This window comes from Mauremys mutica, chromosome 13 (assembly GCF_020497125.1).
Source record: "Mauremys mutica isolate MM-2020 ecotype Southern chromosome 13, ASM2049712v1, whole genome shotgun sequence".
Taxonomy (NCBI): domain Eukaryota; kingdom Metazoa; phylum Chordata; order Testudines; family Geoemydidae; genus Mauremys; species Mauremys mutica.
In genome coordinates, this window is record NC_059084.1 from 40,897,375 (window position 1) to 40,912,231 (window position 14,857).

Here is a 14,857-nt window from a genome sequence, read left to right on the forward strand (position 1 = left end):
TCCCAAAGGGAAGCCTTGTACAGTAGCCAAATCCCGCTGGGTCTGTGGGGCAAACACAGTTGGTACCCAACGGGCTGTACCCTTGTCTGATAGTGGGAGAACTGTAGGATTCCACCCCAGAGAGGTGAAGGTAAGAGACCTGTCACCAGAACAGGTTGCACTCAGGGAGACGCTGAGAGAGGTCAGAGGTGCTGCTGGCCCTGAACTGTGACAACCTTTATTAACTGGTCATTTGTTTCATGATGATTTCCATCAATCAAAGCATCTAACTGAAGCTATAACCTGCTTCTGAAACAAGATTCATGCAGATGTTCCTTTATGCCCATGCATAGTAACATTCTTGTTAGTAGTAGTTACCATGTTCCTTTTGCGAGTCCCTATAGGGCTAGGTATTAGATAAACATAGAATAAAAGAAAGTCTCTGTTCCAAAGAATTTTTAATCTAAATAGAGAAGTCAGCTAAAATATAGGGGAAAGGGAGAAAACATTGATTTCAGTTCTCACACATTGACTACAGGTTAATCCACATGAATCTGATTATGAAATCAGGCCCTGAGGAATGGAGTGTGAATACATTCCGTGTGAAATATTTATGACTTTCCAGCATTAGACTCAAGAAAATAATGATCCAAGTGAATGGGATTTTTGTCTCAAGTAATCTTGATCGCACAGATCAACATTCTTATACATGTTGAGTTAGTATCTCACTGCTTGAATGGTCGTATTGAAATCAGCAGTGAGACTGGAATTTTCAAGTACATAAATCTAATTGAAATTAAGAAGCATAAATCTCTTAGGTTTCTTTGAAAATCCCAGCCTGAGAGAAAAGGTAACAGATTCTCTCTTTTGAAATCAATGGTGCTCATTAGTGACTAAGGTATCATTGACCAAAGGGGTGGAGTCTGATGCATAGTCCTTTATTTCTTCTTCATTCAAGCTCACTCATAATGACTGTGATTAAGAATAAATACTTTGGCCAGCTCTAGTTATGAATTGAGTTGAGGGAGAAAAGTGATTCTGTTTCATGAAAGATTTCAATCTTTTGAAATTGGGTTTCAGTGCAAATGCAAACCACCATTTTTGACATTTTCTATAGAAGGGAATAGAACCCCATTTGCAGGCCTATGGGGTTGCTGGGCTTCCCTAGAGCCACAGACCTTTGAAGAAAGGTATCCAATCTTGGTTGATAGGAGACCTATAGATGGTGGATACACCATGTAATACCTGTCTCTGTTTGTCTTCCAGTTGAACACTTATGAAAATATGATTATCTTGAATCAAACCGTGGTAACTGAGTTTCTTCTCCTGGTATTTTCTGCCTCTCCAGAGAGGCAGATTTTACTCTTTGTGGCACTGTTAGCCATTTATCTGGTCACTGTGGTGGGAAACCTCCTCATTATTCTTGTAACTTTGGTGGATCCTGCCCTTCATACCTCCATATACTTTTTCCTCTCTAATTTGTCTCCCTTAGAGGTCGGTTACACCTCAGTCACTGTCCCCGAAAATGCTGGTGAGCCTCATCTCAGGGGACAAACGCATGTCCTTTGCCGGCTGTGCCAATGAAAATGGGCTTCTTCCTTTGCTTTGGGAGCACAGAGTCTTCCTTTCTGGACATCATGGCGTATGATCGCTACGTGGCAATATGCAACCCCCTGTGTTATAACATGATTATGAACAAGAAGGTGTGTGTTCTGCTGGCAGCCACTTCCTGGACTATCGGCATCCCGGCCCAGGTAGTGAAGACCAGTTTGGTATCCATCTTACCCTTCTGTAGCTCCAAACAGATCAACCATTTTGTCTGTGACCCTGGCCCCTATGCTGCTGCTGGCCTGTGCTGACACCTCCATGAATGAAATCTTGACTTACATCATGGTCACTTTCTTTGGAATGGTGCCCTTTGCCCTGATCCTGTTGTCCTACATCCGGATTATCGCCACCATCCTCATGATGCCATCAGCTGAGGGCAAGAGGAAAACCTTCTCCACCTGTTCCTCCCACCTCATCGTTGTGGCTTTATTCTATGGTTCTGGCATCCTCCTTTATTTACAACCCAGATCCAGTGAATTTCCAGATGGCAGTAAACCTCTCTCCCTGTTTTACAATGTTTTGCCTGCCATGTTGAACCCTTTTATCTACAGCCTGGGGAACAGGGATATCCAAAGGGCCTTGAAGAGAAATATGTGGAACAAAATGGTTCCTCGCTAGCGTTGAGTGGGAAACAGATTTTTCAGCCTGTTCTCCCTCAGGATTAATCTAAAGCCTACTAAAATTTTTCACAAACAACAAGAGCAAGACCCACCGACCCCAGAATAGCCGGGTCATTAAAGCCATGGGCAGCAGATATAATAGGCCAGGGGAGACTAATCCCCCCCTAACCCAGGCTGTGGTCCCACTTATACTCTGCTGCAAGGCCCCACCCTCTCCCCCAAAGGCAGTGGGGGCTCAGCTCTGGGTTTCCTGGGTCAAAACAGGGAGAGCAGGGATTTGAACTCAGCTCACCCACGTCCTCTGAAGCACCAAGCTATAGCCTCCAGCTCTGTAGAGCTTTACATATGGAATTATTTATACAAAGTGGAACAGCTACCACCAACATGATTGCTAGACTGACCCCAGACTCCCGAGATTAGTGTCCTAACCCCAGTCTACCCTTGGGGTGGGCTCTCTTCTTCAGTTCAGCTCCCATTCTAGACCAATGAAACATTCATCAAAACCTAAACTTTCCCTCCAGAATTTCCATTTCAACAAATTGAAATTTTCCACTGGGGGAAAAAAAAATAATTGAAAAATCTCCAGTGACCTCTAGTCCTCAGAGAATGTGATTTGTCTAATAAGCATACTGCTGGGGGCACAATTGGCAGAAGTGCCTATTGGTTTTGGCTGCCTTAGTGACTGAATTGAGACTCCTTGGACATGATTTCTGAGGTGGGCTGAGCTCTCCCAGTGACCTTTGCTGCTGTTGTGAGCACTCAACACTTATGAAAATTGCACTGCAGACCTATCAAGTTGGTGGCCGCCCACAAAAGTCCTGATGGAAGTGACTCTCCAAGCATTGCTTCAGAAATCTGTAGCAGAAGCAGGGCTAGAAGACAATTTTCCTTGGCCTGAGGCCACTAGACCATCCTTTCTCTTTTGTTAGGCCTGTGCGCCATCGGCTACAGACTTTCAAGCTTCTGCAATGAACAAGAGCAGGGAGTAGAGCTGCCTGGAAAACCGAATTTCCTTTCTGTGGGTCTTGGAACAAATTTTAATCCCAAATGACTGCCCGGGGACAAAATGTGAAACCTTGAAAATTGTTCATAGGCTCATGGGGCCGCTTGACTTTCTGGGCTGCCCAGGGAGATGGGAAGCTGCCTGTCTGGTGAGCTAGCTGCCGAGGCATTGGTTGCTCAAGGAGTCGAGGTTATGGCTGCCCAGGGAGTCACCTGGTCAGGGAGTCTGCCCAGCAAGTGGGCTACAGCGGAGCCAGTAATGCTGAGTGACCAGCAGGCTGCCTGGGACCTTGGCAGCCCTGGTCACCTGGCAACTAGCCTTCCAATTGCTAGGCTGGCTGCATGGTGGGCATGTTAGCCAGTCTGCTTCCCGGCCTGGTTACATCGAAAGTTGGGACAGAATCCACCTGTTCCCAGGGAGCAAGTCAGATCTGTTGAATCAGCAACACGGGTCTGTCAGGAAATTTTCAGTCTGCTCTAGCAAGGTCTCCTCATCCCTATCCACTACAGATCTCCATTCCAGTCACTGTCCATTCTGGAGTCCTCTGGACCAGATCACCACATGCTGTAAATCAGTGCGGTTCCATTCACTTCCGTAAAATGTCACCTATGAAATGGAGCGGCTGATACTTGTCACTCTTCAGGGACTGAGGTCTGAGATCTTGCTTGCTAATAAGGTGTTTGGAGTGCACAGATTTCCTAATACCAGTCATTCAGGGGAGTGAGAATAGGCTCCTGGCTCCCAATCCAGTGCATCTTCCCCTGGGCCAAAGAGTAATCTGGTGAAGGAAAAGTTGCAGATGGTCATCTGTTTTATCTTCTGGGTACTGTGTGTCTGCTTCAGAACAATGCAGGAAGATCAATGTGGCCTACCAGAATGGTCCCCAAACTTTTCAGGGTCATCCCTCCCCCAGGAGCCAGGGCCCTGGCTCCTGGGGGATGGAGGAAGCATGGGCAGGTGTAATGGGGCTGAGGCTGGGGCTGCAGCTGGGGGCAGGTCTGGGGCCAGGGCCAGGGATGAAAAAGGGGATGGGGCTGGAAGTGGAGCCGTGGCTGGGCCATGGTGAGAGCTGGCAACCGGGACCAGGGCCAGGGTGGGGCTGTGGTTGGGGCCAAGGCAGGGGGTAGGGCTGGAGCAGAGTTGGGGGTGGAGTGGGGCTGGGTGCTGCTCCCTCCCCGCCCCCCGCTGGCCTGGGCCCCAACACGACCCCCTAACATACCTCAACACATGCCCCACAGTTTGGGTACCATTGGCCTAGGACCATGGTTGGGAGTTTTCAAAGGGTTGAGCGTATTTTACTCTCTTAGCTTCCTCTGATAAACCCCAGCTGGAATGTTAAGGATAGTAAGTGACTAAGGTTGAATGAAATTGGTTGAACTAGTATAAACGGTGATTTTCCATGGCTTAGAACTCAGACAAATCAAGACACACGTTTATGGCCACCTCTGAGTACTAGACCATCTCAGATTTCAATTTCCTACTTGAATCCTTTGAGGTATTAGAGCTGTTCAAATGTCGGTCCCAGGTAATTTTCAAAGATGGCGAATTTCCACCCATTTGTCACCACCCTGCTTCTTGGAAACAGCTGAAAAATGGAGCCAAGGCAGAGGCCAAGGTGGAGAATTTTGGCAAATGTCTAAGCAATTGCAAACAGGAGTTGGAGTGGGAAGTGTTAACCAGCCTACTACCTGTGTTGCTATTGCCAGACCTATTATGCAGCTAAAGTCACATCATTTAAACATACATCAATAAATAAAATCATGTAAATTCAGATGACTTGTTGAACTTTATGTAGTGGTGTCAGTTGTGTGGGAAGTAAAATGTTAATGAATTTCTGACCCATAACGAGTATTGGGTTGTTAAGATGGGGAAACATCAGGGATTGGCTCCCAAAGGAATCAGAGACACACTTCATCCTGCCTTCTGCCATAAATCTGAGATCCAATGGAGAAGACAGCTCCAGTTCCTTAGTGGGGCTAGTGACAGATCAGAGAGCTACTAAAGCTCCATTCACCACGGTTGTCTCCTCCCAATTAGAAGGGGCTCACCTGTCTGAGGTCTGGATAATTCTGTTAGCTCTTTTTGTGGATTAATTAGTAGATGGAAGATTTCATATATTTATTCTTGCATCTGTGACCCAGACACAAGGGAGGGATATGCTGCACTTTACATGGAATGGGCACATGGATTGCAGGTGAGTTTCATTGTGTTTTACACCTGTTCCAACTATCGTTTTCCTTTTGAAGAGGCAATACCTGATTCTGTGTGATTTGATGCCATATGAGTGCACTAAACCCACCTCAGAGTGCATGTATTGGGATCCAGCTGCACTCCCTCTGCACTAGTGTAAGTGATGATAGTATATTCGCGGCAGAGAAAAAAACAACCAGAAATGCGCCAAGGGTCAGATTTTTAAAGGTATTTAGATATCTAGTAGGATTTTCAAAATCTGTCCCTAATTGAATAATGTCGGTGTTTGGAACCGAGAAACTGAAACACAAATCAGATCAACCAGTGATATGGAGGAAAATTTGCACATGAGGGAAGAATAATGGGCCAGATCCCCAGCGGGGGTAAATCAGCCATAGCAGTTGATAGTTCAGATCCCCGGACGGTGTGAATCTGCCAGAGCTCCACTGGAGTCAATGGGACCAGATCCCCAGCTGGTATCATTCATAGAACTATTCACACCAGCTGAGGATGTGGGCTAGAACATTGTTCTATCTGTTTATTCAGGGTTCCCACTGCTCCTTTCCCTCTTATCATCAGCAAGGCTGTTTTTCTCCTCCCTTTCTCTGTCATCAATCACAGGTTCCCTGATCCCTTCATTCCATGGCACAGTGACTTGTTCAGTTCCTCTGAGCCCCTTCCTCCCAGCCTGCCTACCCTGAACCCCTTACTTTCCCATGAGAGCTGAACAGGGAATTCTCCTGCTTTAGCACCCACTGCCCTCCAATGCTACCTGCTCCTTTGTTTCCAGGAGTTGCAGACCCCAGTTCTCTCAGCATATCTGCTAACAGGGACCCCTGCCCTTGGGCAGAGTCACAATGAATATAGTTCTGTATGATTGCAAGGGTCTGTGGTACCAGACCCCACTGCAGACTCAGAGCATAATGGATCATTAGATTATCCGAGGGACTCAGAGCTGTACCTGACAGCAGAATCCTGGAAGCTGCTGAGTGTTTCAGGAGCTAAACACAGAGTTATCCACATTCTGGATTGCTTGACTGTGAAATAATCAAGGTTTCAACCAGTAAAATATTCTCCAGACATTGCTTGCAGATTTTCATCTTTGAAAAGATAAAGTTTATTTTGTTAAATGCATCCAAATGTCTTGATCTGACTGTTCTCTCACATCTTGATGTAAATCAGGGGAAGGGATAGCTCAGTGGTTTGAGCATTGGCCTGCTAAAGCCAGGGTTGTGAGTTCAATCCTTGAGGGGGCCATTTGGGGATTGGTCCTGCTTTGAGCAGGGGGTTGGACTAGATGATCTACTGAGGTCCCTTCCAACCCTAATGATCTATGATTCTATGAATCAGAAATTCATCCATAGAAACCAGTGGGGCTATTAGACGTTGAAACTAGGAATTCCCACTCCATAGGACAATTTAGCATTTCAAAATTTGTTTAGGATGAAAACAGGCTTTTTAAAATTTCCTGTGAAATGAAATTCTGAAAAAGAACCTTTCATTTTGGATCAGTGAAAACATTCCAATCCAATTAAATCCAGAGGTTTTGGTTTTGACGTAAAATAATTAGAACTGCAAAGTCATTTCAAAATAAAAGATCACAACCTTTTGCATACCTTGTTTCTGTCTTATCTGAAAAATAGTGATGTGGAAATTGACCCAGTCCAACAAAACATTTAGATTTTGACAAAACAAAAACCTGTAGGAGAACACTTCAATCTCCCTGGACACACAATAGCAGACTTAAAGGTAGCCATCCTGCAGCAAAAAACTTCAGGACCAGACTTCAAAAAGAAACTGCTGAGCTTCAGTTCATCTGCAAATTTGACACCATCAGCTCAGGATTAAACAAAGTCTGTGAATGGCTAGCCAACTACAAAAGCAGTTTCTTCTTCCTTGGTGTTCACACCTCAACTGCTAGAAGAGGGCCTCATCCTCCCTGATTGAACTAACCTCGTTATCTCTAGCCTGACTCTTGCTTGCATATTTATACCTGCCTGTGGAAATTTCTGCTACATGCATCCGACGAAGTGGGTATTCACCCACGAAAGCTCATGCTACAATACATCTGTTAGTCTATAAGGTGTCACAGGACTTTTTGCTGCTTTTACAGATCCAGACTAACATGGCTACCTCTCTGATACTTAAAAATATCATGGAATATTTCAGTGGAAACAAAACAATGACACAAAATATAATCCTGCAAAAATATAATTCTCATTTTTCACCAGTTTCAATAATGAGCAATTAAATTAAATTGAATGAATTTGAGTAGATCAGGGTGCCATATTCATTGTGAGTTTAATTGAAAAAATCTGATTGTGTTTGATCATAGGGATTAGCTAACTGGGTCTGATCAAAGGATCATCCAGTCCAGTATCTTCTCTCTGACAGTGGGCAGCACTGGAATAATCTGTCCATGAGAAAGTTTTTCCCTGACCCGCATCGAGTGGTCAATGGTTTATACCCTGTAGCAGAAGAGTTTTTGTCCTTTATAGATTTTTATCTAAAGTACCTGAATGCTCATGTTATCCAAATAGGCTGGAATTTCCAAAGGGGCCTAAGAGAGATGGGTGCCCAAATCCCATTGATTTGCAGCTGGAAATGTGCTCCTAGCTTCCTTGGTCCACTTTGAAAATCTCACTATCATCATTCACATCTGTAACAGAGCCCCCTTGCTGAGGCTGACCTACACTGGTGCATAGCTCTTCAACCTCACTGAGCTCCTTAACTTCCATTTTGCCACTGTTATCATCCTCTCTTCTTCATTCCTGAAGATGGTGGGGATGTTTTCCTTAATCAGAGTGACCGTTGTGAGGATCCTATCCATTGAGGAATGCCCAAAGGTCTTCTCCATGTGTGTCATGTACATCAGAATGGTCATCTGGGGTCATGGTACTCCCACCATCCTCCATGTGCATCCAACCAAGAGCACGTTACTGGTGCCTAGGAAGTGGGTTGCCATGCTCAACACAATACTGACACCATTCCTCAGTCCCTTCATATTCTGCCTGAGGAAAAGGTCCATGAGATGGTGAAGGATGCTTTCAACAGGAGCTTTTACTTCTCTAAGAACACCGGGACGCCAACAGTACTGAGTGGCAAAGACCAATGACAGGAAATTAGAGCTGTTAGGAACTTTTCCAACATTCAAATTTCCAACAGTTATTGGGGTTTTTTTCCAGAGAATTATGAAAATTTCACTATTTTCCCCAGCATTCAATGTAAAAAGAAGCATTTAAATATTACTAACATACAGTCAACATTTTTTGATATTGGATTTTTTTGTGTGAAAATGTTTATGTCAAATGCAAAAAAAAAAAGTCTTTCAATAAAAATTCACAAAAATTAGTAGCACTAACGCAACATTTTCCAGCAGAAGCTTCTAATTTTGACTCCCTGTAAGATGACAACAAAGTGTTGCCAAAATCCTCACCAAAACTGTAGAGTTTTCTTGTTTTTGTTTTGTTTAACATTCTAAATGTCTATGAATTCTTTAAAGAAACTTTGAGTTATTTTAACTTGTGGGAAGATTATGATCCCCTCAACCTACATTGGTTTCACTAACTTTAGTGAAATAGATTCAGGGAGATTTTTCGTTGAATTAGGCCACAACTCATAATCATGTATCTCAGTCTCATTAAAGTAGGCCACTGCTTCTCAAACATGGTAACATCTGATGGGAATAAATTCCTTACCAGGACTTTGCAACAACCAAAGAAGAAACCATCATCCTGGTTTTATGCTTATGTTGGAGTCAGTGTGATCATCAATGAGATTTTCAAGGTTGCCTTGGTAATTTGGCTATCAAATTACATATAATTTTAAAGGGGATTGGGCAACCCAAAGCCCTATGTGGCCTTTGAAAATCTCCACCCATAGTTTCAAAATTAAAACTCTGGAACTTTTTTATTCTGGTGACATTTTTAGGGTCATGTAACATATTGACAAAATACAGGAGTGCTCTTTTACCTGCAATGTGGGTTGTTGTCATTACAGCCGGCTGCTGAGTCACCAGGGACATGGGCATGTTCTTCAAAGGGAAGGATTTTTTTCCCAATAATTTCCTTCTGCCCTTGGAATCTATTAATCTAGGCCATGTTGAATGAACACCCATGAAGTGATTAAAACTCAACAGAGCTCTGTACAGAAGGGACTCCCCAAGAATTTGGGCCTAAAGTTTCTAGTGTGGTGGCTGCTAGTTTTGGCTGCCCACCCTGAGACATCTAGTCTTCAGTCTTTGAGAATGTGACATTAGCTGATTAAAATATGACCATGCAAGTCATTGTTGCTACCACTGTTATATAATTGCAATGAATTTTATACAAAGTGTGACGCATGGTCAGAAAAGGTGAAGCATCCTGCAGGCTAAATGACCCAGAATCAACCTGTAGAGACATGTTAGAAAAGTACATAAATGGTAATTGGGGCCATTCCATAGTAGATAGGCTAAAACTTTGAAATGCAAACCTATATTGTTAGAAATTAGAGGTGATACTAATTGTATTTGTGTACTCATATCTTGTTAAATGTTAGCCATGTGAACAGACAGCCCCAGTCTATTACTATAGCTATTGATTCAGAGATCAAAGGGAATATTAACATTTAGATGAATTCTTGAGTGAAATAATGTCATTGTCTATGTCTCTTTAAAGTTTGTGATAGACTGCCTAATGGATAAATTGCCGTAGGTTAATCCCTATAGCTAACTACCGGCGATGCTTAGGTAATACCGGCGCTGGGGTCCCGGGGACGGAGGTGGGAAGGAGTCACCTTGCCCATTTCCCCAGTCATGCCCCCGGGTCCCTGAAAGGGTGTGGTTGTCTCTCCTCCATCTGCAGCTCTTGACCAGGGATTCTGCCCATGCTGGGGTTGCCCTTTGACCTGTAGCTCTCCCGAGTTTGTGGGTTCTTTTGTGCTGGAGGGCATCTGGGGGTGGACAGGGACTCCTGGGCCCCGTTTCCATGTAGCGGGGGCAGGGTTTGGTGGTGAGCAGGGAGGTTGCACTGTGTGGGGTTGGGAGGCTCAGTCTTGCTGTAACCGGCTGCTCAGCGCCGGCCTTGGTCAGGGTGTGGGTCCTGCTCTCCCGTCTGCACTGATTGCAGGCTGGGCTGCTATGACTTACAACCGCAATTGTTAGGGGTGCTTTATGGGGCTGGGAGATAACCCTCGTGGATGCAGTTCTGGATTCAGCACTGTCGCTACCTAGGTCATGTCCCCTGTCAGTCTGTCCCAGACACGGATACTAATGCAATCTATGGTGGATATGAGTGTGCGTTTCAGGAGTGGGTCGGTATCCAAAGTTTGAGGTTTTCTTTTGTGTAATGTTCAGTCACCTCCTACAGGTCAAACTGAGTAGAGTCTTGTACCATACAACTCAGTGATCCCTGGTTAGCCCATTGTCATCTGCATCCAGAGCAACAATACTTGGTGTGAAATACTCTGTCTTTGTCTAAAACCTCATTTTCCCTTAAGGTGTTTTGATATTTCCAGAGCTCTTGGGAAAACTGGTGTTGTCCTGTACAGAGAAATTCTTTTGATTCTAAGGTGTTGAGACATCCTTTTTCCTTTAGCACTGGAATGGGTTACCTAGGGAGGTGGTAGAATCTCCTTCCTTAGAGTTTTTAAGGTCAGGCTTGACAAAGCCCTGGCTGGGATGATTGAGTTGGGGATTGGCCCTGCTTTAAGCAGGGGGTTGGACTAGAAGACCGCCTGAGGTCCCTTCCAACCCTATGCTTAAAGCAGGGCCAATCCCCAACTAAATCATTCCAGCCAGGGCTTTGTCAAGCCTGATCTTAGAAACCTGTAAGGAAGGAGATTTACCTAAGGACTCCAACCTGCCTATTGTTTGCCTAAGGACTCCAACCTGTCAAAGAAAGCCTGAAAACTGTGTAAAAGACTCTTGGGCCTTGATCCTTTCATCTCAGATCTGTTTGATGCTTCATGCAGGGGAAGTTTAAACCACAAAGCTGAGATCTCCAGCACTAATCTGCAATCATCCTGAATATAAACATTGGATTATAACCTATGAACTAATTCTGAAACAACTCTTTGCAACTACAAAACTCATCATCTCTACTAAGAATCTGAATGTCAAGAACTGAATTGATGTCTATATGTATACTGATCTTTTAGCCAATACTCTCTCTCTCTTTTCTTTTTAATAAATTTTAGTTTAGTTTAAAAAAATTGGCTGTAACCATGTATTTGAGTAAAATCTGGAATATTCATTAACCTGGAAGGTAATGTGTCCGATCCTTTTGGGTTGGTAGAACTTTCTTATATGATGAATAAGATTTTCAGTAATCCTCATCATATTTGATTTGAGTGTCTGGGTAGATGCCTAAGGCTGGGTGGCTTCTGGGTAACCAGTAAGGTATTATAGAAGCTGTTTTGTGCTGGTTGTGCTAAGTATTGAAATATCCACCACCTTTAGGGATTGTCTGCCCCATTCTTTGCAGTTCACCCTAATTGAGTAACTCCAGTGTGGCGCTCTGGGATCCCAGTCACAGAGAGCCATCAGGAGGCAGAGCCATGTGATGGGGAGCCAGACAGAGTGAAAAGTGAGTTGCAAAGCAGAATCGATGTGCCTCCAGCTAAGCCCTGTGATGCCCAAGGATAATCAGGAGGCCGAGGGGTGCAGAGGTCAAACCTCCCAATGGGATGGCTAAGGCCTGCCCCAGAATGCTGACAGCTGAGCCTGCTGAGAACTGGTGAGCTGCCAGCTGGTAGCAGAAATTCTCATTATTAGACCCTCAGTTCATGAACTTGCACTTTGTACTATTGAATGTCACCATAGTTCTCATAAGAACATGAGAACATAAGAATGGTAATAGTGGATCAGACCAAAGGTCCATCTAGCCCAGTATCCTTTCTTCCAACAGTCGCCAGTGCCAGGTGCCTCACAGGGAATGAACAGACAGGTAATTATCAAGTGATCCATCCCATGTCGCTCATTCCCAGCTTCAGGCAAACAGAGTCTAGGGATACCATTCCTGCCCATCCTGGCTAGGTGCCATTGATGGACCTATCCTCCATGAATTATTTAGTTCTTTTTTTAATCCTGTTATGGTCTTCACAACATCCTCTGGCAGGAGTTCCACAGGTTGACTGTGTGTCATGTGAACAAATTTCTTTTATTTGTTTTAAAGCTGCTGCCTATTAATTTCATTTGGTGACCTCCTAGTTCTTGTGTTATGAGAAGTAGTAAACAACACTTCCTTATCTACTTTCTCTACACCAGTCATGATTTTATAGACCTCAATCATATCTCCCCTTAGCTGTCTCTTTTCCAAACTGAAAGGTCCCAGGCTTATTAATTTTTCCTCATATTGACGCCGTCCCATACCCCTAATCATTTGTGTCACCCTTTTCTGAACCTTGAGATGGGGCAACCACATCTGCACCCAGTATTCAAGATGTGGGCGTACCATGAATTTATAGAGAGGCAACATGATATTTTCTGTCTCATTATCTATCTTTTTTATTATTATTATTATTCCCAGCATTCTGTTCACTTTTGGACTGCCACTGCACATTGAGTGGATGTTTACAGAGAACTATCCACAATGACTCCCAGATCTCTTTCTTGAGTGGTGACAGATAATTTAGACCCCATCATTTATATATATATAGTTGGGATTATGTTTTCCAATGTGCATTATTTTGCATTGAACAACATTAAATTTCATCTACCTTTTTGTTGCCCAGTGACCTAGTTTTGAGAGACCCTTTTGTAGCTCTTCACAGTCTGCCTGGGTCTTAACTATCTTTAGTAATTTTGTACCATCGGCAAATTTTGCCACCTCACTGTTTACCCCTTTTTCCAGATCATTTATGAATATGTTGAATAGGACTGGGCCCAGTATAGATCCCTGGGGGACACCACTATTTACCTCTCTCCATTTTGAGAATTGACCATTTATTTTATCCCTTGTTTCCTATCTTTTAACCACTTAGCTATCCATGAGAGCACCTTTGATGTTGAGAAAGTGGATATGGAAAAGTTATTTACTTATTCCCATAATACAAGAACTAGGGGTCACCAAATGAAATTAATAGGCAGCAGGTTTAAAACAAATAAAAGGAAGTTCTTCTTCACGCAGGGCACAGTCAACTTGTGGAACTCCTTGCCTGAGTAGGTTTGAAGGCTAGGACTATAACAGTGTTTAAAAGAGAACTGGATAAATTCATGGTGGTGAAGTCCATAAATGGCTATTAGCCAGGATGGGTAAAGAATGGTGTCTCTAGCCTCTGTTCGTCAGAGGATGGAGATGGATGGCAGGAGAGAGATCACTTGATCATTGCCGGTTAGGTTCACTCCCTCCGGGGCACCTGGCATTGGCCACTGTCGGTAGACAGGATACTGGGCTAGATGGACCTTTGGTCTGACCCGGTACGGCCGTTCTTATGTTCTTATGTTTCCTCTTATCACGTGGCGGCTTACTTTGCATAAGAACCTTTGGTGAGAGACCGTGTCAAAGGCTTTCTGAAAATCTAAGTACACGATATCCACTGGAGCTCTAGCCTGGAAAGCCCCAGGCTTCAGCCTAGCAGAAAGCTAAGGAGTACTAGGGGTTTCAGAGGGCAGCCCAGGGGTAGACCAAGGCAGCAGGTCCAAACCCAACCTTGTCAGTGATGAGTCGGCTGACACTGCAATCTGCCCCAGGGCACGGGGGCTAGACGATGACTGGCAGTGGCCTTAAACTGAGGTGAGGTGGGGAAAGTGGGTGGGGGTTCCCCTAGGAGGGGGAGACCCAGAACTGTGAGGGTACTGCCAGGGGGGCAGCACCCAGTTAAATGGGCACCGGGGTCCTGGGAGGGACACTTGGGGCCAAGCTGTGGCAGATCACTGGCCTGCAGAGGGTGCTCTGGGCTGGAAATCGAGCTAATTCCCTGAGAGACCAGCAGGAGGCGCTGCAGGGGTGAGTCCGCACATCTACAGTGACCATGAGCAAATCACTTCCATGGCTCTCTGTGCCTCAGTTTCCTCATCTATAAAATGGGGGTGATCAGTGTGATGGGTTGGATCATAGAAACCCCCTGGGGATCCGCCACCTGATGTGCCAAGACTACTTCTACTCCTGCTGGCCCTCTGCCAGCCTGGGAATTCAGCACCCTGTCTTGCTGAGCCAGACACAGTCATCTGCTCCCTCACAGACCCAGGGTCTGAATTACTTGCCCCAAAGCTGCAGGTTTACCTTAAAGCAGCTAACAGAAGTGTTCCTGCCTTTAACACTCAGATGCCCAACTCCCAATGGGGTCTAAACCCAAATAAACCCATTTTACCCTGTATAAAGCTTATGCAGGGTAAACTCATAAATTGTTTGCCCTCTCTAACACTGACAAATATGCACAGTTGTTTGCTTCCCCCAGGTATTAACACATACTCTCAGCTAAATAATAAGTAAAAAGTGATTTTATTAAATACAGAAAGTGGAATTTAAGTGGATCCAAG

The 14,857-nt window shown here is 44.5% G+C and overlaps 1 pseudogene; it reads left to right on the forward strand.

Moving 5' to 3' along the window:
* Positions 1–1,263: 1,263 nt before the first annotated feature.
* On the forward strand, positions 1,264–2,205 carry LOC123347322 (annotated as a pseudogene).
* The last annotated feature ends 12,652 nt before the right edge of the window (positions 2,206–14,857 follow it).